Source organism: Giraffa tippelskirchi, chromosome 13 (assembly GCF_054371585.1).
Source record: "Giraffa tippelskirchi isolate mGirTip1 chromosome 13, T2T-mGirTip1v1.2.pri, whole genome shotgun sequence".
Classification (NCBI taxonomy): domain Eukaryota; kingdom Metazoa; phylum Chordata; class Mammalia; order Artiodactyla; family Giraffidae; genus Giraffa; species Giraffa tippelskirchi.
In genome coordinates this window covers 12,576,083-12,600,426 of record NC_137287.1, presented here as the reverse complement: position 1 = coordinate 12,600,426, position 24,344 = coordinate 12,576,083, and the positions used below count along the sequence as shown (strand labels likewise).

Sequence of the window (24,344 nt, the reverse complement as noted above, 5' to 3'; positions counted from 1 at the left end):
AACAATGTGAGCAAAAAGAGAAACAAACAAAGCCTTAAATATAGCCCAAAGAATAAAATATTCATCAAGTCCATACTGATAGAAAGAAATCATTGAGATAAGCAAAAAAAATGGAGGAGAAGGGATGAGTTTTCCTGACAGAAGAACTCCAGTTCAGAAGCGTGGAAGGTTGCAGCATTATTTATAAGAGCCAGGACATGAAGCAACCTAACTGCCCATAGGCAGAGGAATGGATAAAGAAGATATGGTACATATCTACAATGGAATATTACTCAGTCATAAAAAAGAATGAAATAATGTGATTTGCAGCAATGTGGCTGGACCTAAGATAGTATCATACATAGTGAAGTAAGTCACACAGAGCAGGAAAAACATCATATAATATTGCTTATATATGGGATCTTAAGAAAAAAAAGATACAAATGAACTGATTTACCAAACAGAAATAAGAGTTAAAGATATAAGAAACAAACTTAATGTTACCAGAGGGAAAGGGGGGGATAAATGGGAGACTGGGATGGACACGTACACACTACCGTGTATAAAATAGATAACTAATAAGGACCTACCATATAGCATGGGGAACTCTACTCAGTACTCTGTAATGACCTACATGGGAAAAGAATCTTAAAAAGAGTGGATATATGTATATGCATAACTGATAAACTTTGCTGTACACCTGAAACTAACAGCATTATAAATCAACCACACTGCAATAAAAAAAAAATTTTTTTAAAGAAGTGTGGGAGGAATGAGAGAAAAAGAAAATCTCTTTTAGAAACCACAGTAATCATCGATGCAGGCAATGTTCACCAATGAGTGCTAAAAATAATGGGAAAGGAACTTCCCTGGTGGTCCCATGGCTATGACTCTGAGCTCCCAATGCAGGGGGCCTGGGTTCGATTCCTGGTCAGGGAACTAGATCCCACACGCCACAACTAAGAGTTTGCATGTTGCAATCAAAGATCCCGCATGCTACAGCAAAAATCGAAGATCCATGGTACCATAACTAAGACCAGGCACAGTCAAATAAATAAATAAATATTTTTTAAAATAATAATGGGCAAAAGTTTAAGGAGAAACAGGATACTTGCATTGCTTCCAAGTATCCCCTAAATATGTATTAATTAAAAGAAGAAACCTTTTGCCCTCCACTGGAACTTTACAGGGGAAACATGGGTGGACACCACGTTAGTAAGTGATCAAACGAACATCAATGGTCTTGATATGAGGCACTGGGAGGGCTCATCACCTCTGTGGTGTCCTTCCCCCAAATCCCAAACCTCAGTCAAGTCATAAGAAAATGCCACATGAGCCCAAATTAAGAGACATTCTACAAAATACAGAGCTCTTCAAAAGTGAAACACAGGGGAAGCTGACACATTGGAAGAGACTCAGAAAACTGGACAAACACAAAGTAGGATCCTGGATTAGATCTGGGAAATAAATAACAGTCCTGAAAAATCTGATAAAATCTGAATCAGGTCTACCATTTAGTTATCAGATTTAGTTTAGTATTCAGTTTGGTGTTGTACCAGTGTTACTTTCTTAGTTTGGCTAGTCATACCAATGTTATATAAGATGCCATCATTAGGGAACTCACTGTACTATTTTTACAACTCTTCAGAAAGTCTAAAATTGCTTCAAAATAGAGTTAAAAATGAAGCTTATCCCGGGGCAGCGGCATGGAGAGATGGAAAGAAATAGGTCTCGGATCCCATTTGTCCACTGCATAAGGATGCTGATGCCACCCCCACCCCTGGACTACTCACTGCCTCGAACCAATAAATTCCCTTCTTACCCAAAGAGGGGAAATCTACATACTTACAAGGACAAGAAGTAGGAGAGACTGAACTAGAGACAGGCAGCACGAACTGAAATTTGAAAGAGAGAGGAGGATCCAGCAGAGTGGAAGACCAACTAACAGCAGAGAAAGATACCAGCCCATGCCCAGAACTCCAGAAAGAAGGCCCCAGAACGTGAGGACAGAGTGTTGGGTTAAGAGAGAAGCATGGCTGCAGTTTTATATGAGGTACAACTACGCCCCTGCCCTCAGCCCTCCGTCCCTTGTGCCTATTGCATCCAGACAGCTGACTGCATCTTCCCACAAGAGGTTCCAGTGCCAGAGCTTCAGGCATAGAGGAGGGTGAGGGGTCAAAGGGAAAGGAGGGCACACGGAAATCTAGCTCCCTGCCCTGAACTCCATCACGAGCTCCCACAGGCACACAGGCAGGCCTACAACCCTGCTGAAGGTTGGGTGTGTCTTCTCCAGAAAAACTGAATGGCCCCAGAGGAAAGAGCTACAGATACTGACATGTGAGCATCCTCTGGTGCATCAGTCAGCTCAAGCTGCATAACAAAGAACCACAGAAAAACTGGCTCCAACAGTGGTAATTTATTTTCTCACAGCTCTGGAGGCTAGAAGTCAAAATCAAGATGCTAGCACAGTTGGTGGCTTCTGAAGTCTCTCTCCTAGGGTTTTAGATGGTCATCTTCTCCCTGTACCTTTATGTGGTCTTCCTTCTGTGGGCCTCTGTGTCCTAAGCCCCTCTCCTTATCTGGACACTGGTCAGATTGGATTAGGACTCATCCTAATGACCTCATTTAACCTTAACTCCTTCTTTCAAAGTCCTTCCTCCAAACACAGTCACATTCTGAGGTGTTGGGGGTTAAGATTTCAACAAATGAATTTAGGGGGAGACAAAGTTCAGCCCGTTACATCCAAGGAAACAGCAGCCCACCTGCTTGAGTTGCCCACTGGTGGGAACCATTGGTTGTTCTACCCTACAATGAACAAAAAACACCCAAATGTTCTCGGCAACTTCCTCCTCAGTATGAAAGGAGAAAGCAAAGCATCACCAGGCCTTGAGGAAAATTAACGACGAGAGGGCAGATGCCAAAGGCAACAGATGACAGACACTCAGAACATGGAGCATGCAGACCTCGTGCAGAGCATGGGAAATCACCCCCATAATGCTCGGAGACGTGAGGGAAAGATACAACGCTCACAAAATAGAAACACGGTGTTCCGAAGAGGTTCACTGAAGAATGGGAAAACATCTCAGAATTAAAAAGAGCAAAATTTTTTATATTTTAGGAGTTGGGAGACCAAATCTCCCAGGAAATTGGATAAAAAGGCCGAAAGTTGAGAAACAAGAAACATCATAGGTTCAGGCAAGGAAGTTTAGCATTTGATGGAGAAGCAGCCCAGAAAATAGAGAACAGAGAAAACAAAGGAGGTAAATATTTAACAAAGGAATACATACTCGAACCAAAGATCCCAAGGGAGCAAATTTAAAAAGAGATAGAGGGGAAAGAACAAGAGTGGCTTATGGAAACTGGGCACTGAGCCCAGGAAGAGGCAGAGGGAATTCCCAGGAGTTCCCAGGAGGCTGTCCACCAGGCACCCCAGGGCACTGGGAAGATCACCTCCAAGGAAAGAACAAAAACACAACAGAAAATGGAATTAATGTGCTTGACCATGTGGAAAAGAGCATCCAGAGGGGGTTACAATTTTGTTAGAGCGTCTGAAGTAGTAACCCAAAAGCCCAAACAAAAACATCCAAACAAGGAAAGGGAAAAAGTGAGGCAATTATTAACTGTAGAAGTTGTACAAGATTCAACATGTTGTCATAGTTCCCTGGGCTACTGGGGAGCAAGCCATTTAACGTCATAAGAAGACAAATGCTAACTAAATACAGATGCAAACAACAACTGTAACATGCAGGTACCAGGAGAGAGGGGGCAGAGAAACAGGTCAAGGTGCTACATGCTCACAGCTGTGGAGCAGTTGCCCTGCAAGGAAAGGGAGACAGGGACATGACTCAGCCATTGTAGTAAGCCAACTCCTCCCTCCAGACACAGTCCTAAAGGGTGAGCTGGAATTGGCCAGAGAATAACCTACACAAAGTACCTAGAGAGACTGTCCAGCCTGTTTTAGCTGCTCAGTAAATAGTAGCTGCTAATATTCATGTTCCTATAAAAGCTTTAATGATCCCTGAAGGGCATGGAGCAGTTTACCATGCAGAATGTATGTAAATATCTACACCATGCCTGGACCACTGTAGACACTTCACTGAATGATGGCTATTGTTAACATTATTACTAGTAAATTAAATTAAATACTCTCCTTTAAATTAAATACTCTCTAGCCCTAACATACTTAAAGCAATTATTTATGCCTCACTGTTTCACTGACCTCTTGCAGCATAAGAAACCATCCCTAAACCTAGCATTTTAAAACTACCCTAATTTCATTATTTCTCATGATTCTGTGTGTTGGCTGGGCTCAGCTGATCAGTTCTCCTGCTGTTTCTATGGCTACAGTCAGATGTAGGATGATGCTGCAGCACCCAAGACAGCTTCACTAACAGTTTGGGACCTGGGCTGGGATGGACAGAAACATTGGCTCAGCTGGACACTGGCACAGGTGCCTTTCTCCTCTTCTCTGTTTCCATTTAGGATCGGGGGCTCTCTCGTACACAGTGGCCCCAGTTATGCAAGGGTACACAGGTCTTCTTTTTTTTTAAGTAAAGGCATGGCTACTGTTTATTTTGCAACAAGAGATTTCACATGCGTTAGAAATAAAATGCTTAGAAGTAAAAGCAGATTCAATTTTCAATTTACAAAGGCACAGAGAGGTTAAGTAACTCATTGAGGCCACAAAGCCAGTAGGTAGGTTAGTGGAGGATTTGAACCAGGGTTTCTGAACCCAAAGACTGTGCTTTCAGTATATTAGACAGCCTCCCGTCTTTCTTACTATCACCTTCCAGGTAAAGCAAATGAGTTTTTTCTCTTATAAACTATACACCGTATGTCTTGAAATTTTTCTTTTTAATTTATTTATTTGGGTTGTGCTGGGTCTTCATTGCTACGCTCAGGCTTTCTCTAGTTGCAGTGAGTGGGGGCTACTCTTCTTTAAGGTGCACAGCCTTCTTGCTCTGGTGGCTTCTCTTGTTGCAAAGCACAGGCTCTAGGGCGTTTGGGCTTCGGTAGGTGCAATGCATGGCCTTAGTTGCCCCACAGCATGTGGGATCTTTCCAGATCAAGGATCAAACTCATGTCCTCTGCATTGGCACTTGGATTCCTAATCACTGGACCATCAGGGAAGTCCAGTATATCATATTTCTAAAGACATTCAGCAATAAATTGAAGCAGGTTTGCAAAAATGTTCAATTAGAGAAGGTTAAACAGAGTTCTAAAATCTAAGACTTCTCCCAGCATCTCACTTGCTAATACCCATTGTAAATATCCAAGCCAGAGAAATGACAAGTAGAATGTCCCCAACTTATTTGACTTTGACACCATAGATAAAGTTTGACCAATGGTTGGCCAATATGTCTACCGTAGGTATAGCTTTACTCCTTTGCACACAGACTTTCGTAAAGCTCAACACTCAGAATCAGCATGACCTCACTTCATCACGCTGTACTGGCTAGAGCAAGTCAAGGCCAGCGTGACTTCAGTGTGGGAGGGCATTAGACACTGGCGGGGTACGAGGAGGGATGGTACATCAAAGATCACCTTTGGAGAGGACCATACTGGCCCTTGCAGGAGAGTGAGGAGCAGCAGAGATGACATATTTGATGTACCTCTCAGGGTGCCCTGCATGTTCCCATCACTCAATAAACAGCAGCCAAACAAAAGAGGAGTCCATTCCAGCTGGAAAATAACACATATACGAACACAGGCATGAAACATCATGGAGAGATTAGACAGTACAAGATACTGGCAGCTGAGGACAGACCACAGGAAAAGAGCCAGATTCAGGGTCCTGTACTCCCCCACCCTTAACCCACCTTCTCCTTAGACCTCTCCAGAAATCTGGAGTAATGAGGTTATCTGTCTGGCATGAGTGACGATGGTGTTGGAATTAAATCTCAGAGACGTCAGAAGACATTAAAACTTTTAAAGTACTGCATGCAAAAGACAAACAGAAAACATTTTAAAGGGACTGAGGAATTTTACTGCAGAAAGAAAAAAGATTAAAACATTTAACATGCAAACGAAGCTAAAAGCCACACAAAACACTGGAAGCAAATATTTGCCACAGAAATAAAGGAAGGAGGTATATAAATTTTAAATATAAAATTCATGCCTACAAACAACCCTATGGGAAAATGGACAAGATGTGAGAACAGGGAACTCACTGCTTTGGTGTAGTCGGGAGAACTTGGTGGTGTCTATTACTGTTCAAGATATACAGAACTTTTTACTGGGTATTCCTATTTCTAGGTTTCTATGAGGAGAAACACTGTAAATATCCCAAACAAGTTGCAACAAAGATGATAACTGCGGCAGTGGTTGCTATAGGAAAACAATGGAAACATTTTAAAGTCCATCAACAGCAGTCTGGTTAAATAAACTGTAGTGAATCTACACCAGGCCAAGCAGCATCTAAAAGAATGCATTCAGAGCTATTTTACCAACAGAGACAGATCTTCAAGACATATTGTCAGGTTCAAAGAACCTGTGTGTTGCAGAAAAACACACAGTATACGTACCCATTTATCATTTTTTGAAACCATGAAAAAAAAATAACAAGCATTTACTTTTATGTCTATGTGGGCCAATACTTGTGGATAACTGCATAGAAACAGTTTTGGAAAGGCACATGCTAAACTATCAACAGTGCTAATTAGCATGGGGTGGGAAGAAGTTTAGGAAAGAGCTTTTTGTTTTTTGATTTCCCTATTACTGGGATTTCTCAATAACAATGAATTTACATATGAGTTAGGTACTTTAATGTAAAATTTTAAAAAGGAAGACAAGACTAAGAGAAGCAAGAAATAAAAGGTGTAAAAACTAGAATGATACCAGGTATTTCAAATATAAGAGTCACAGACTTAGACATTAACAATCTAATTGGTCTGATAAAGAAGAAGGAAATTCTCCATCGAGGTAAATCAGACACAAGAATATGCTGACTACAGAAGGCTCATGGAAACTAACACCCAAGATTAAAATACAAAACTGGGTTAATCAAAAGCAAGTGCAACATTATACTCACATATGAAAATTTAATCCAGAAAAGGTAGGTAAAAACAAAAAATAAACTAATAAACATGTATATAAGGAAAACATATAACAGTAAAGTACTAAAAATGAATAAAATATTAAAGTTGCATCCCCAAACACTGTAATAGTAATATATATAAAAGGCAAAAATGTCACACATTCTAGAAAAAAAATTTTCACAGAAATAGGGCCAAAATTATAATACTCAGAATAATATGGTAACCAAGTGAAAAATTACAATACTTAAATAAAGCAACTGAGAAAGTGAACTAACTCATTATAAGCTTACAACAGGAGAAACAGAAGAATATATTGTTTTTTCAAAGGTACATGAAACCATCACCAAAATAGGGCCCAACTCTATGGTCTCACGTGTAACTCAGATCAACCTCAGCACCAGTCAAGCTGACTGCACCTGCCCCCGATGGGATTCAGTAAGAACACACAGACAGAATCACCTAGGTGTATTCTTGCCTTTATCCACCCAGAAAAGGATGAATTTGAATGTACTTGACTCTCTCAATCAGCAGTCCTCAAACTGTGATCTGGGGCTTCTGGGGGTCCCCAAGACTACTTCACAGATTCCACAAGACCCCAAATATTTTCTTAATAATATGAAGATATTACTTGTCTCTTTCACGCTCATTCTCTCCCAAGTATACGGTGGGGTTTTCAGAAGTATACAGAAGCTACATGACACATGATGGCATCATCTACAGTCAATGGAGGGTGAGCCTGTATCTAGTTGTGTTTTAAGAAGTCTCTGTTTTAATTTCTAACATAGCATCAAACTCACATAAATAAAAGCATCTGGGGGGTCTAGTAGTTAGGATTCTGGGTTCAATTCCTGGATGGGGAACTGAGATCCTGCAAGCCACATGGCTTGAGGGGAAAAAAAAAAACAACACAGGGTCTAAGAGAGCAAATTAAATGACACCATGAAGAAATGAAGAAACATCAGCCATGCCCAGGAATCTAATATCTGACATTTACAGGTGAAATGACATGGTATCTGCAGGCATGCTAAGTCACTCAGTCGTGTCTGACTCTTTGCGACCCCGTGGACTGTAGCCCACCAGGCTCCTCTGTCCATGGGATCCTCCAGGCAAGAATATTGGAATGGGTTGCCATGTCCTCCTCCAGGGGATCTTTCTAACCCAGTGATCAAATCTAATCTGCGTCTCTTACATCTCCTGCTATGGCAGGCAGGTTCTTTACCATTAGCGCTACCTGGGAAGGGCAACAAGGTATCTGGGATTTGCTTTAAAATACTCCGGAACAAACAAGGGAAGTCCGTGGAGCAGGAACAAAGCAAGAAAGAAAAACTTGATCATTACTGAAGCCACGTGGTACATGGGTCTCTACATGCTGTACCTGGGGGAGCATTATACAATCCTTTCTACTTCTGTGTAGAATTTTAAATTTTATTATCAAAATACAACTAAAATAAAAGTGAACATAATAAACTCTCAATCATTTACAGTAATAGTTACATCAGGGAAAAATACAAATACAATAATAGACCATTCTGAAAAATAATCGTAATGAAAACAGTTTTCAAATGGCAAAACAGGCTTTTCCATTAACAATACTCATAAAACAGAAAACAAAACATAAAAAATAAATTTTAGCACAGTTAAAGTAAAATTTAAAAACCCAGGATGGATGAAAATGTATTATATATGGCATTAGTGCAAAACCCTGGGAGCTGGCCAGGGATGGGTGGGCCCGTGGGACCGGAACCACATTTGATAAGCAAAACTGTAACAACTACCAGACTCAATAATGGCATTCAGACAGTTGGCATCTTTTCTTGTAGAGATGAAAGAGTGCATTACAAAAATCAATCAAGATTAGCCTGGAGTTTCCAAGAAGATTACGATAAAATGATAACACAATTAAGAACATTCCAGAAATGCAGTCACTAGTAGAACTGTTTCTGCAAAATGCTATATCAATGGAGCAACACTCTGGAGGATGGAAGAAAGCTAAACCAATGTAGGGGAGACATAAACTATACAACAATGGGAAGCCTGGCAAGGACATCTCTAAAAGATGGGCAAGGGCATCTCTAAAAAATGAATCAAGAAGTAAGAAGCTTTACTCTGTACCATGTATCTGCATTAGGCATCGACCAAACCCCTCCCCCCCATCGGCATAAATGACCCGATCAACCCATTTGCGATAAAGACTTTCTCATTGCACCCGTAAGACAACTTAGAAGATAACACTCCTTGATCTTGTAAAGGGGTCACAATGACCAACCACTCTGTACTTGCAGATCTGAGTCATGTAAATGGTCAATAATACGTCATTTAATGAACAACCTTCTGTCTCAAAAAAACTTAGATAACTGTGCCTGGACTTCAAACAGGCAGAAGAGTTCTCCGAGTTTTCTGAGATGCTCTTCCCAGGTTATAACCCTCTGCGAGTGCTTAGTCACTCAGTCGTGTCCAACTCTTTGCCTGCCAGACCTCTCCGTCCATAGGGATTCTCCAGGCAAGAACACTGGAGTGGGCTGCCATGCCCTCCTCCAGGGGATCTTCCCAACTCAGGAATAGAAACCAGGTCTCCCACATAGAAGGTGGATTCTTTACTTCTGAGCCACCAGGGAAGCTAATTTGGCTCAAATAAAATTTCTTTCTTTAAAAAAAGAAAGAAGGAAGGAAAAGTGTCCTAGGAGGAACCAGTTGCTTAAAATCTTGTTTGGAGATGAAAGGGGCTCATGCATTCCTCTGAGAATCCACAGGTAACGAGGAAGACATCAATCTCTCTCCCAGGAAATGCCTCCTTGTGGCATGTGAGCAAGCTCAGTTGTGTCCGATTCTTTGCCACTTCAAGGACTGTAGCCCGCCTGGCTCCCCTGTCCATGTAAATTCCCAGGCAAAAATACTGGACTGAGTTGCCATTTCCTCCTCTAAGGGATCTTACTGACCCAGGGATCGAACCCTGGTCTCCTGCGTCTCTTGCATTGGCAGGTGGATTCTTTTACCACTGAGCCACCTGGGAAGCCCCAAATGTCTCCTTAATGCACTAAAAATCAAAGAGCAGGTCACGTCCAAAGAAGCACAACAAATAAGCCGTTTCTTGTCATTCTTGTCTTAAGACCTTAGCGACAGGCATAAACCCTCAAAAATAAAAACAGAGGCTTCAGGTATTCTTTACCCTGCAAAGCTGTCACTTCAGAGGCCTTCAACAAAAGGACCTAAATGAGTCCGATGCCTGAAGGCATTGTTTATTGCTCACGCCTCTTACTGACAAATTTCCCTTCTGAAACGACTTCAAAGCAGCAACGGAGTTGAAATGCTAACTCTGAAAGATAAATAAAGGGCACTAATAGGAAGGGCTGCCACACTGTGAGGAACTGTAAGAATGAGTACAACCACAGATCAATGAGAACCATTCCCAGTGTGGCTTCAAAGACAAAGCTACCAAGAAGGAAAGAAAATAGGTGCCTGAGCTTCAGAAGTTTAACAGATGGAGGAAAGGCTGGGGACAGGGCGGGGAGTTGGGGACCACAGCTGTTCTTCTTCCATGGAGAGCATCCCAACTGCTGACATTGTTGTTGTTTAGTCACTAAGTCGTGTCTGATTCTTTTGCAACCCCATGGATTGTAGCCTGCCAGGTTTCTCTGTCCGTGGAATTTCCCAGGCAAGAATACTGGAGAGGGTTGCCATTTCCTTCTCCAAGGGATCTTCTCAACCCAAGAATCGAACCCACGTCTCCTGCATTGGCAGGCGGTTCTTTACCACTGAGCCACCTGGGAAGCTATGTAGAATCTAAAAAAGTCGAAGGACTTCCCTGGAGGTCCAGTGGTTAAGATGCCACTCTTGCAATGCACGGGGCGGGGGTTCAAACCCTAGTTGGGGAACTAAGATTCCACATGCTGTGTGGTCAAAAATAAACAAATAAATAAAAATTGGAAAACACAGAAGCCGAGAGGAGAATGGTGGTTACCAGGGGAGGGGAGGTAGGGGAAATGGGGAAATGTCAGTCAAAGGGTATAAACTTCCAGCTGTAAGATGAATAAATTCTGGGGGTCTAGCGTACAATATGGTGACTACAGTTAATGATACTGTATTAGATACTGGAAATTTGCTAAAAGAGTAGATTTCAAGAGTTCTCATCACACACACATAAAAATGGTAACTCTGGAAGAAGACAATAGATTAGATTAGCCTGACTGGAGCAATCATTTCATTACGTGTGTGTATACCAAATCGTTATGCTGTACATCTTACATTTGAATAATTTTGTTTAAAAAAAATTTCAAAGGGGCTGGTTTAAATCAATCAAAGTTGCTGGTTTAAGTGGTTAAAAATTTAAACATATGTACATAGAAATGAGCATTTGCTAATCCACTGGATTCAGCAATATTACAGTGGAAAGAGCCTGGTTACTCGAAGAATAAAGGATTAAAAAAAAAGGAGCAAGGCTGTTGAGGAACGGCCAGGATTTTGTAGTCATAATTGGAAAGAGATGTCAAAACAACTATAAAACTGAAAATAAAAATTAGGATGACAGAAGATGATCCAAATGTAACAGCAAATACAAAAGAATGTAATTATTATCCCATGGTTGGGGGGAAAGAGTTTCTTGGCTAGATTAAACGGCAAAATCTATCACACATGAATCAAAAGTGAATATAAAAGGATGTATACAGATTTTTTTTTAATTTTTAAAATATTTTTTTGGCTGTGCCAAGTGGCCTGAAGGCTTCTGGTTCCCCAGCCAGGGACCAAACTCACACTCGCTGCATTGGAAGCGCAGTCTTAACCACTGGGCCACCAGGGAAGTTCCCAGATTTTTTTAAAAGCAAAAATGGCTAGACTACTAAGTATGAGTTAAAACTAATTTACATTAACATTAACTAATTTGATTAACTTAAATTTTTTCTTTTCCTTTTTTTAAACTTTATTTTGGACTATAGTTGATTAACAATGTTGTTAGTTTCCGGTGTAAATTTATTAAATTATATATGGTTATTATAAAGGCACAATGAGAACTGAAAACCAGAGAATGCTGAACATTGCTCAAATAATAAATGCTGATAAAACACATAAAAACAGACTGCCCAAGTACAGAACGTCAAAGAATCTCTGCTTTAGTGATATACCACGAAATCACACTGTCAGAATTCAGTCATCCATTTTAGACTTTAAAACACAAGCCAATGAGAAATATAAAATTTAAACAAATCAGTAATTGGGGAGATCATGTTGATATATGGCAGAAACCAACAAAATATTGTAAAGCAATTATCTTCCAATCAAAAATAAATAAATTTTTAAAAAGAAAAAATAACTGGGGAGAAAACAAGCAATTATAAAAAGGAAAATAAAAAACTATACATATATAGACACACATATTCACAAAACCCTTCCAGAAACTGAAAGATCTACAATAAATTTCAATAAATGTAAACACGATTTGTATTTCTGTTTACAAGTGAAGAAACAAAGATGAATAACTCAAAGGCCACTGTACTTCCAAGTGGTAGAGCCAGATTCATACTCCAACTCTCCTGTCTCCAACACCATCATCAAGAGTGACAACCCAACAGCTAAGCTCATCCCAGGCTTTATTAATGTTTTCTCTAGGGAGTTTACTTACTAGTTGAATGATAATGACATCCTATTACAATTACAAAATAGCTTAATTACCCACTGCATTCCCCATGAGTCTGTAAATTCCTCAAAAACAGCAACATTATACCTAACCTTGGGCAAGGAAGTGATTTAACCTCAGTAAGCCTCAGTCTTCCCACCTGTAAATAAATAAATACACAATTCAGAGTTTTCCTAAGAATTATGTACGCTGATTTATGAAAAGCATGAAGCATACTACCAAGCAATAGAACGTGTTAAGTAAATCTTAACTATCCAGACTCCCGGTGAACTACAATCTAAGCTAAGTGAAAGTGAAAGTGTGAGTCTCTCAGCCATGTCCCACTCTTTGTGACCCCAAGGACTGTAGCCCACCAGGCTCCTCTGTCCATGGAATTCTCCAGGCAAGAATACTGGAATGCATCGTCATTCTCTTCTCTAGGGGATCTTCTGGACCCAGGGATCAAACCCAGGTCTCCTGCATTGCAGGCAGATTCTTTACCATCTGAACCATCCACCAGGGAACCCCAAGTAAGGGGTCAGTAAACTGCTCCCAAATCCAGCCCACTGCTTGTTTTTGTACAGTCCATAAGCTAAGAATACTTTTATATTTTTAAAGACTGAAAAAATATTCAAAGAATAATATTTTGTGATACATGGAAATCATATGAAATTTCACTGTCTGAAAATAAAGTTTTATTGGCACACGTTCCTGCTCTTTTGTTTATGAAATGCCTATGGTTGCTTTCACACTGCAGTGGCAGACTTGTCCAGCTGTGACAGAGACCACATGGCCTGCAGAGCTGAAAATATTTATTCTCCAGCCCTTTTCAGAAGAAGCCTGCCAGTCCAACCTAATCAATTATTGGACAAAGGTAGCAAGTAAAAATAATTACAAATCAATGATGTCTTTCCTGTGAGTTTAATATTACAAATGGAGATTCCACTCCTGGAAGCTCATATCATCCCATAAAATATGAAACAGCTTACATAAGAAAAGAAAGACACCGTATGACTCTATAAGAATTTATTACATTAAGCCAAATGCAGTGCAAAAGCCATGTCATATATGCTTCTTTGGGGGGATCTGTCTATATGGGTCAGTCTGCCTGATTTGTTTTGATCATAGTAATTATTGGAGAGGGGCACCATCTCCCCCTGATCGGTCTCCCTGTGGGAGGAGGCATTCTCTCTCCCTGTTATTCTGGGGACCATCACATTTAAATCAAGTTATGACTGTGTTTTGAACTGTGGTGTTGGAGAAGACTCTTGAGAGTCCCTTGGACAGCAAGGAGATCCAACCAGTCAATCCTGAAGTTCTGAATATTCATTGGAAGGACTGATGCTAAAGCTGAAGCTCCGATACTTTGGCCACCTGATGAGAACAACTGACTCACTGGAAAAGACCCTGATGATGGGAAATAGTAAAGGCAGGAGGAGAAGGGGACGACAGAGGATGAGATGATTGGGTGGCATCACTTGACTCGATGGACATGAGTTTGAGCAAGCTCTGGGAGTTGGTGATGCCAGGGAAGGCTGGCATGCTGCAGTCCATGGGGTTGCAAAGAATCGGACAGGACTGAGTGACTGAACTGAACTATGACTATGTATCCATCTCATAATCTGAATGTACATCAATGGCTCTAAATGCGCATTTATGACAAATGCCCAGGCAAAGGCAGTGATCAGAAAACCTTCTTCAATGAACCTTTGCTCTTCCATATCAAAAAGATGCTGGCTTATCTCCCATGGCTCATCACGCCTCGAAGATCAAGTTCACATCCAAGAGCATGGCACATACAGCCCCCAAACACTGGTGACTGGTTCTCAGTCCATTTCTCACTACCTCCTCCTTACACTCCAGGCAGTGGAGACACTGACAGTGGCATGTTGATTCTTGCCTCTGGAAGCCTTTTCTCAGACTGTCCACCTGACAAGAATGACAGGTACCTTACTCTAGCCTCACCGCCACCCAGACCAGCTTCCATCACCCCTACCATCCACTCTGCTTGATGAACTCACTTCAGTCCTTAGAACATAGTAACAGAAGAACGGACTACAGTATCTATCTTCTTCATCATTACAGAAGATGAGAGTAAATGAAATTATTCTGACTCTATATAGCAGAAGATCAGAAGGTGGGGGCAGGTGATGGGAAAGAAGAGGGCCATAACACAATAATGTATGTATGTGCATATATGCTCAGTAGCTTCAGTCATGTCCAACTCTTTGCAACCCCGTGGACTGTAGCCCACCAGGCTCCTCTGTCCAAGGGATTATCCCAGCAAGAATACTGGAGTGGGTCGCCATTTTCTCCTCCAGGGGATCCTCCCAACCCATGGATTAAACCCACATCTCCTGCATTGGCAGGTGGATTTTTTACCACTTGAGCCACCCTGGAAGCTCCAACACAATAATACATGATGTCAAAAATAAAACAAAGATACACTATAACAAACTTAAAAGTTATAAAAGAAAAAGTCATTGAAATTGCATTAAAAAAAACCTAAATATAGATTGCTTCCTAAGATACAAGACAATCAATCGAAGGCAGGCTCAAAGAAAGGCTCTCTTTGATGGGAGGAGAGAAAGGCATCACAAATTAGACTGGTAGGTTCCAGAGAGATTGAACTTCACTGAGCAGTCTTAAGGAGAAGAGGGGGATCTTGAATAAAGAGAGAAAAACAAAGGGAGAAAGTGGAAGAACGCAGAGATGGTCAATATCCTACAGCCGAAGATATAAAGGAGTCTGCCCAGGTAGAGGTCTTCATCACAGCTGCCCTAGAAACCACCACCTTGGCTGTCCTGACAACAGAACTTTTCTCTCCTTACACCTCACAGAAATGTCATCACTAGTGAGAAACCCTAAAAATAAAATAATACTATTAGAATCAGGGCTACATATTGCCTAGGAGAGAATTCCTGAGGAGGAATTTAGGGAATGAGTTTCACTTTAAAGAGTAATATCACTAGACTTCTCCGGTGGCACAGTGGATTAGAATCTGCCTGCCATGAATGGGACATGGATTCAATCCCTGGTCCGGGAGATCCTACAGGCCTCGAAGCAACTAAACCCATGCGCCACAACTACTGAGCCAGCACGCTGCAACTACCTAAGCCTGTGAACCTATAGCCTGTGCTCCCCAACAAGAGAAGCCACTGGAATGAGAAGCCCGTGCACTGCAACCAGAGAGTAGACCCTGCTTGCCACAACTAGAGAAAGCCCACTCAGCAACAAGGACCCAGTGCAGCCAAAAATAAATAAAGAAGTCCCATATAATTGAACAAAAGGAGAAATGTTCAATCTCAAAGAAATACAAACTGAAACTATGTGTCACCTTGTATGTATAAATACACACACACACATATGTGTGTGTGTCTTAGTCACTCGGTCATGTCTGAATCTTTGTGACCCATAGACTGTAACCTGCCAAGCTCCTGTATCCATGGGATTTCCCAGGCAAAAATACTGGAGTGGGTTGCCATTTTCTACTCCAGGGGATCTTCTTAACCCAGGAATCGAACCCAAGTTCGAACCCTGCATTGGTAGGCAGATTCTTTACCACTATGCCACCTGGGAAGCCCTAATTTCATGCATACAAGAATGACTATTGCTACATATATATGAATATGTTTTATGAAACATATTGATATAATAAAGCTATGCATGTATGAATATACATTTGTGAAATGTTTATAGTAATATAACATACAAATGTATATTTTATGATATAAAATATATATTGCTATATAGATAGCTATATGCATGAATATATATTTTATGAAATATATATAGCAATATATGCCTATGAATATATATTTTATAAAAAAGCAAAGCTGTGGTAAAATTCACCAAGCATTTGTTTACATTACACAATTTGTACATATTCTCAAACTGGGAGAGCAATGTGGCAACTTCTATAAACACTCGTATGTCTATATGATTTGGCCTAGTGACTTCATTTCGGTGACATATCCTAAAAAATCATTCTCAACAAGAAAAAGCCATATGGACTACAAAGTTTATTACTGCATTATCTATAATAGCAAAATGTTAGAAACAGCTGAATTATTTAGCAAAAGAACTAAGTTAAGTAAATTGCCAAACAATGACTCAATGTAATAGTTTACTGACTCATGTAAAACAACCATTATTAAAGCATAATAATACAGAGAAATCTTTATAATATAAAGTTAAATGGATAAATTTAAAATAGAAACTAAATTAAGCTAAAATTAAAAACTGTTTAAAATTTATTGTACATTTAAACAGGATTTTTTGCATTTCAGGCTTCTCAGATGGTGCTAGTGGTAAAGAGCCTGCCTGTCAAGGCAGGAGACATAAGAAACACAGGTGCGATCCCCGGGTTGGAAAGATCCCCTGGAGGAGGGCATGGCAACCTACTCCAGTATTCTTGCCTGGAGAATCTCATGGACAGAGGAGCCTGGCGGGCTACAGTCCATGGGGTCACAAAGAGTCAGACACGACTGGGAGACTTAGGTCACACGCAGGTGCGCTTCAAGAAAATGTGACTTCAAGGTGACTGTGAGTAAGTTTTCCACTTTATTTTCTTTACTATTGTTGTAATATCATCTGGGTAATGATTTTTTTTATTAGTGAGATATAATTGACATAAACATTGTATTTATTGGGTATAAAACATAATGATTTTATATATATATATAAATATTTATATATGTGTGTGTATATATAGATTACCACAATCAGTTATGTATGATGCATTTTCTTAAATATAACTAAAACTTCTCTATTATATTTCACTGGAACTAGAGAAGGGAAAGCTGCCCTTTATAATTCTTTGGCTCCATAAAACCTTTTCTTACTTATTTATACTGCTTTATATAAAATCCAGGTAAAAATTGCAAAAAAAAAGAGAAATATATTAGCATTGGAGGGAAAGGATAAATAAAAAGGAATGAATAAAGGGAATTTTCTCCATTATATACTAGGAAATGCTCAAAACAAACATATTAGAGACAGTAATAATGGCTTAAAGCCAAGCCTCAGATCGCTGAGGCAAAAGAGAGACCCCAGAAGTAGATCCAAACTTCTAAAGAATTAAATAAATGGAAGAGTAAAATAAAATTTAATAACATACATAATAGAAACCAAACAACAAAATGTAGAAAAATAAGCTTAGATCCATATTCAACCTAAATTTAGTGGGAAAAAAAAAAAACAACCAATCAAACCACAGGAAAAACTAGAATAAAACAATTCTTCTCCCAAGTAAAAGGCTTTTAAAGGTATTATTATTAGAAGCGATTTCAAAGGAAAGATATTCATTCATTCAATAAATATCTGAGTACTAAGCAAGCAGCAGTTACTATTACATGTAATTTTATAACTCTTATCAACTTTTAAGCCTAGAAAACCTTAAATAAAAGGAAGACAATACCACTGAAAAACTCAGACTTAAATATTATTATTACATACACAGAAAAAAAAACACCCAGTATATATACAAACTGCTGCTGTTTAGTTGCTAAATCATGTTCTTTACCACTGAGCCACCAGGGAAGCCCCATATATACAAACACACCTCATATAAAGGAAAAACATTCCTCTTGTCTACAGCCCAAACATGAACATGTGGATGAACAAACTCCTTTAGTAAACAGTAACTGAAAATAGTAAATGAAAATAGGTTTAATGGTGTTGGTAATTACAGAAATGCAAATCAAAACAGTGGACAAATTCTTGAAAATTTATTGAATTGGAAAAACAAAGAAAAATTAGTAAGCCTGGCTTTGGCAGGAAGGTGAGTAAATTGGCTCAATTCTGTGGGAAGAAAGTCTGACTAGTTATATAAAGAGTAATTAAAAATATGACAATAGCCCAATCACATAAATGTATGTAAATATTCAAAAGAAGAAAAAAAGAGTTTGCTTGTGTTTTTTTTTTTTTTTTTTACCCTTTCCGTATACAGATGCTAGGAATGGAGAGAAGCATTTGATTATTTTTAAAAGATAGAAATGATCTAAAATCCAGCAATAGCAAATGGAAAAGCAATAAAGGTATATTAAACCATGGGCTATTACAGGGTCATTACAGCCGTGTAGGAGCAAGAAAGAACATTTACCAAGTAATGTGAAGCTGAAAAAATTGAATATCCATAATAACTTTAACCATGTAAAAAGGTCCATGTGTTTAAATAAAGATGGAATGAGGACAAGGAGAGATGAAAATAATTTGGACACAGTAATAGAAGTTTATAATGCAATCTTTTAAACACTTTTGCAGGATAAAAGTACACACAGAGCAAATATACCACTTTAAATTCTTCCGAGCTGGCTTTGAGAAATTGTTAAAGCATGTCACACCCACAGATATGTGCAGTGAAGGCCAAAATCGCACCTGGCCACAGGGTCCCAAGGAACGTATTCTGGAATTATTTACAGGGGTGCTCATAATGGCGACGAGCCCACAGCATAGGCAGACCAAAGTGGGGTGATTCATCACTGTGAAAACACCTTCCACACACTGCCTGCCCAGAACCACTGGTCAAGCACAGACATTTCAAGATAACCTGATTACATAGCAGAGGATTCTAAAAGGAAACACCCTTATCCCAAGAATAACCTGCCATTATCACAAAGAAGCTATGAAAGCTTCTTTGGAAGGAATTGCTTTTCAACACAAGGTACTGAGTTAAAAACATTTGTGCCTTTACTTCAAGAAATCAGCAGCTTTCTCTGCTGGGGAAATACGTGTTTATAGGGAAGCAGCAGTATTAATCCAAAGGGAATTGACTATTAACTCACTAAGAAGAAGTGCACGTTTTACTTTAATGAAGACAGGAAAGAGAGTTTCTATTACAGTGACATCAACCTCTTAAGAGAAGGCAAGAGGTTTTATTCTTCTTTATAACTCTACAGCCTGCTAGTATACGACGTTGGGCGGATAGCAGGATGGGTGGCTAGAGATATAGGTGAATGGTTGGCTCAGTAGCTGAGTGGGCAGGTGAATGGCTGGCTGGCTCGGTAGATGGCTGGTTGGGTGGGTGAATACCTGGGAGAATAGGTAGGCAGATAGGAAGATGGATAGGAGGACAGGTAAGTAGATGGTCCATCCTACCAGCCAAACTTCCTCTCTCCCCACAGCTTCCTAATACATGGATAGTACTCAGCACTGTGCCTGGCCAAAAGTGAGCATCAAGAAACACTGGCTTATCAATATTACTATTTTGTGACTACTTGTGAAATAATGGTTAAGAGTTTAGGCTCTAGAGTTACCCAGCCTAGGTTCAGATCCCAGCTCTGGCACCTTACGGCTTTAGGAAGACTTCATCTGTGAAATAGGGTTAATCATAGTCCTCAGAGTTACTATGAGGACATAGTAAGGTAAGTGTGGCTTCCCTGATAGCTCAGTTGGTAAAGAATCTGCCTGCAATGCAGGAGACCCCAGTTCCATTCCTGGGTCGGGAAGATCCGCTGAAGAAGGGATAGGCTATCCACTCCAGTATTCTTGGGCTTCCCTTGTGGCTCAGCTGGTAAAGAATCCACCTGCAATTCAGGAAATCTGGGTTCGATCCCTGGGTTGGAAAGATCCCCTGGAGAAGGGAAAGGCTACCCACTCCAGTGTTCTGGCCTGGAGAATTCCATGGACTGTATAGTCCGTGGGGTCACAAAAAGTCGGATGTGACTGAGCAACTTTCAATAAGGTAAGTAATGAATGTTAAGTTCTGAGCAGGCACGAGGCACAGGCTATATATATACATATGGCTTCCTAGGTGGCACTATTGGTAAAGAACCCCGCCCCCTGCCCAACACAGGAGACCTATGAGACACAGGTTTGATCCCTGGGTTGGGAATATCCCATGGAGGATGGCACAGCAACCCACTCCAGTATTCTTGCCTGGAGAATCCCATGGACAGAAGATCCTGGTGGGTTACAATCCATAGGGTCGCACAGAGTCAGACACAACTGAAGTGACTTAGCACACATGTATGTGTATATATATATACATACATATGCGTGTGTGTGTGTGTATATATATATATATATTAGCTACTATTGCCTCTCCACTTACTCCCTCCATTCCAGGCCAGAGCTGGGCAAGCATGTTTCTGTATCAACTCATAGCCCTGGATCTAAAAATGGATTCAAGAGTCAGAAGCTGTGGCCAGAGTCCATTATAGTGTCTCCAGACACAGGGACAGACAGCTCTTATCCATCTCTTGGTCCATTTAATTCCTTCCTTAAGAACTTTACTCCAATAGGACCATACAAATCTGAGGCAGCACTAGACACTGATGGTCATCAATACCAAAGGATGATAAAGACATCACTCTTTAATTCAAGGGAGCAACTAAAACTAAAGTTACATTAGATATGAGTGAAGTTTAGAAACGGAAAGAGAAAAGATCATATCCAAGAACCCATTTTACAGGTGAGGTAACAGAGGTACAGAGGGATTAAATGACCTCTCCAGGGACAGAAGCTTCATCAGAACTGTTCATCAGAGCCCAGACTGTCCCCCCATCACATCAGGTCCCCACCGGTAGGCACCAATGCCAAAGACAGGCTTTCTTTCATCACATGGATGAATCTCTAAGTGAAGGTCACTTCCTCAAAACCTACCTGTCCCTTCTTCTTCCGATAATTTCAATATTGTACCTTCCTACATTGGCATTATTTGACCTTGAAGATCCAAAAGCTTTTCTTTTATGATCTCATATCTCTTTTTCCAAAATGAGGGGGGAAATTAGTCTTTCTAAAAAAAAATTCTCTGAAGTATCTTACAACAAACCATGAAATTTGCAATTTCAAATTCCTATTCAACCAGGACCGTAGTCCAGGCTAAGCGACCGTGGACAAGTTACCACACCCCTGTGACCTTCAGGTTCCTCACTTATGAAAGGAGCATCATATCTGATAACATCACAGGGTTATTTTTACTAGTGAGTAAGAGAGCAGATACAATAAAGCTTTATATCTAAGAAACCACACTGATACAAGTCAGTGTGCTTTTTTTGTCAATTCACATCAAAAGAAAGTAAAACATTCTTCCTTTTTTAACTGCACATGGACCAACAACTCATTATTTTATCATTCACTTGCTATTTCTGTAGTTAATTTCCCAGCTTTCATTCTTTCCTTTTATAAAAGAAGGAAGAAAGAATGAAATAAGAATACTGCTATTTTCCAACACAAATTAAACTCCACATCCAAACACAACAGAATAACCAGCAGCATATGAGTCTCTTTTCTCAATCTTTTCCCTCACCCTCAGGGAAAATCAACCATATGGCAGGAAGGAATTGACTGAGTATTTCAACAAATGAGAGCCAGCCCAGTCTGAAAGCTCTGAAGGAAGAAAGACCACGGCATTTGTGAAACCAGAAATGATGTCACTGCTGCCTTCTTTCTTCCAGCTCTGTCCCATCGGCTGAGTGAAGGAAGTGGAGTCTACAGCAAAGAAGGCAAACGGGTATTAGTATAAAATCTGACTCACGTGGGCAATTAAAGTAGATGATGATTAAAGACCAAAATACACACTGTCAGAGATTCTGGGTCAGTACATGTCACTTACCCGCCCAGGTTCTGTGTAAGGTGCTTGTGCTCACGCTCAGTAGCTGAGTCGTGTTTAACATTTTGTGACCCCATGGACTGCATGGAGCGCCAGGCTCCTCTGTCTATGGGATTTCGCAGGGAAGAATACTGGAGTGGGTTGCCATTTCCTCCTCCAGGGGATCTTCCCAACCCAGGGACTGAATCCATGTCTCCTGCATTGGCAGGTGGGTTCTTTACCACTGAGCCACTTGGGAAGCCCTCTGTGTGTAAGGAGAGGGTATTGAATGCCTGGGAGGTTAATAACAGGAAGAGATGTGTCTTGAAATAAAGATAATGACTAGGACTGAAGCCCATCAATCCAGAAGCAGGCAGAGTGTGATAAGACACCACTCCACACCCACTAGAATGGCTAACATGAAAAAGACTGACAACACTGAATGTTGCAAGGGTGAGGAGCAACCGGAACTCTCAGATGTTGCTGACAGAAGTGTATCTTGGTAAAATGACCTTGTAAAACTATCTGGCAGTTTCTTCAAGACTTGCATGCATATGTGCTCAGTTGCTGACTCTTTGCAACCCCATGGACTAGCCCTCCAGACTCCTCTGTCCATGGAATTTCCCAGGAAAGAATACCGGAATGGGTTGCCATTGTCTCCTTCAGGGGATCTTTCCGACCCAGGGATAGAACCCATGTCTCCTGCATTGGCAGGCTGATTCTTTACCACTGGGCCACCCAGGAAGCCCCTCTTTCAAGACTTATGACACAGTTATTCTACTCCTTGATTTTTATTCAGGAGAAATTGAGGCACACAAAAGTCTTACACAAAAACATTCATAGCAGTTTTACTTATAATAGCCTCAAACTGGAAAGGGCCTGAGTATCTATCCATCAACAGGAAAATAAATAAACTATGATATATCCATACATGGAATACTTCTCAGAAATAAAAAGGAACAAGACTCTTGATAAACAAAATGACACCAATTAGGGGTCAGCAAATTATACCTGCAAACCAGCGACTCATTTTTGTAAATAAAGTTTTATTGAAACAGAACTGCCCCCAGTTATTTGCATACTGCCAGAGACCTTGTGACCACCAGCAAGCCTGACATATTTACTATCTGCTCCTTTAAGAAAAAGCTTACAGACCCCTAACAAAGATAAATGCAAAAACGTTAATCTGAGTGAAGAAAAAAGAATATATACTTTATGATTTCATTTCTGTGAAATTCCAGAACAGGGGGAACTAATTTATGACCAAAAATATCAAAATCATGCTTGTTTCTGGTAGATGCGGAAAACTCACCAAGGAGAGGTACAAAGAGAATTTTCTGGCATGATGGAATTTTTCTATTACATATTGGTGGGGTGTGGATTACACAAATGAATCAGATTTGTTCAAACTGATCAAACTGTACAGTCAAGTTCTTTGCATTTCACTCTATATGTAAATTACCCCCCAATTTAGAAATACTAAAAAAAAAAAATGTTTTTTAAAGAAACAGAAGGGCAGGATCTTAGCTCTAAATTGAGCTCTCTTTCTTTGGGACTCGGTGCATTCTTAGCTTCACATTTCAAATTCAAGTTCAAGCTCACGTTGTGCAGCTGCTTTTCCTTAATGACCAGCTGTTCCTAATGACCAAGCCTCAAGTCTTTTGGGATTCCTCAGAAGAAGTGGTTGTTAACCTTATTTTATCTACGGTCTTTGTTCAAACAGTCCTATGGGACATGCCCAATACATAAGAAGTTCAAAGTAAAGACGTTCTGCCTGAGGCAGGGGTGAGGACAGGGCAACCCTTCTCCCGACTTCTCACCCAAAACATCCTTTGAGAGGCCTCTTCAGTGCATGGCCACAGCATCAGTGACCTGCATCCTTGCTTGCTCTCTGCCTGCAACCACCACTGGACCACAATGACCGGTCAGCTCTCACGGCCAAGACTGCCCCTGCCTCCCACTCTCCAACTGCCCATCCTCTCCAGGAACTGAGACAGCAGACCAGTCAGTCTCTGGTTCTTGTGGACCCCTCTGGCACCTAAACACCAGGCATGCCACCCCATCACCTCTGTTGGCAGAAACGACTCAAGTGAAGGACCGTGAGAAAGGCTGTCTTCCAAGAAGTAGCAAACCCTTTTGTACATATAGCCTTCCTCTCTTGTTTCAAAACCTTGTTTTATCTTCTTTA

At 40.4% G+C, this 24,344-nt stretch overlaps 1 protein-coding gene and 1 long non-coding RNA gene across 13 annotated transcripts in view; one reads left to right on the top strand and one right to left on the bottom strand.

Annotated features, from left to right (window-relative positions):
• The window catches only part of GALNT17 (polypeptide N-acetylgalactosaminyltransferase 17), a 419,610-nt gene that overhangs the window by 345,837 nt on the left and 49,429 nt on the right, over nucleotides 1-24,344 (bottom strand). The window lies entirely within an intron of this gene.
• The window catches only part of LOC145532616 (uncharacterized), a 38,634-nt gene continuing 31,383 nt past the window's right edge, over nucleotides 17,094-24,344 (top strand). The window contains exon 1 of the long non-coding RNA XR_014073433.1: nucleotides 17,094-17,169. This is a non-coding gene — a long non-coding RNA (uncharacterized LOC145532616). The remainder of the gene's footprint in view (nucleotides 17,170-24,344) is intronic.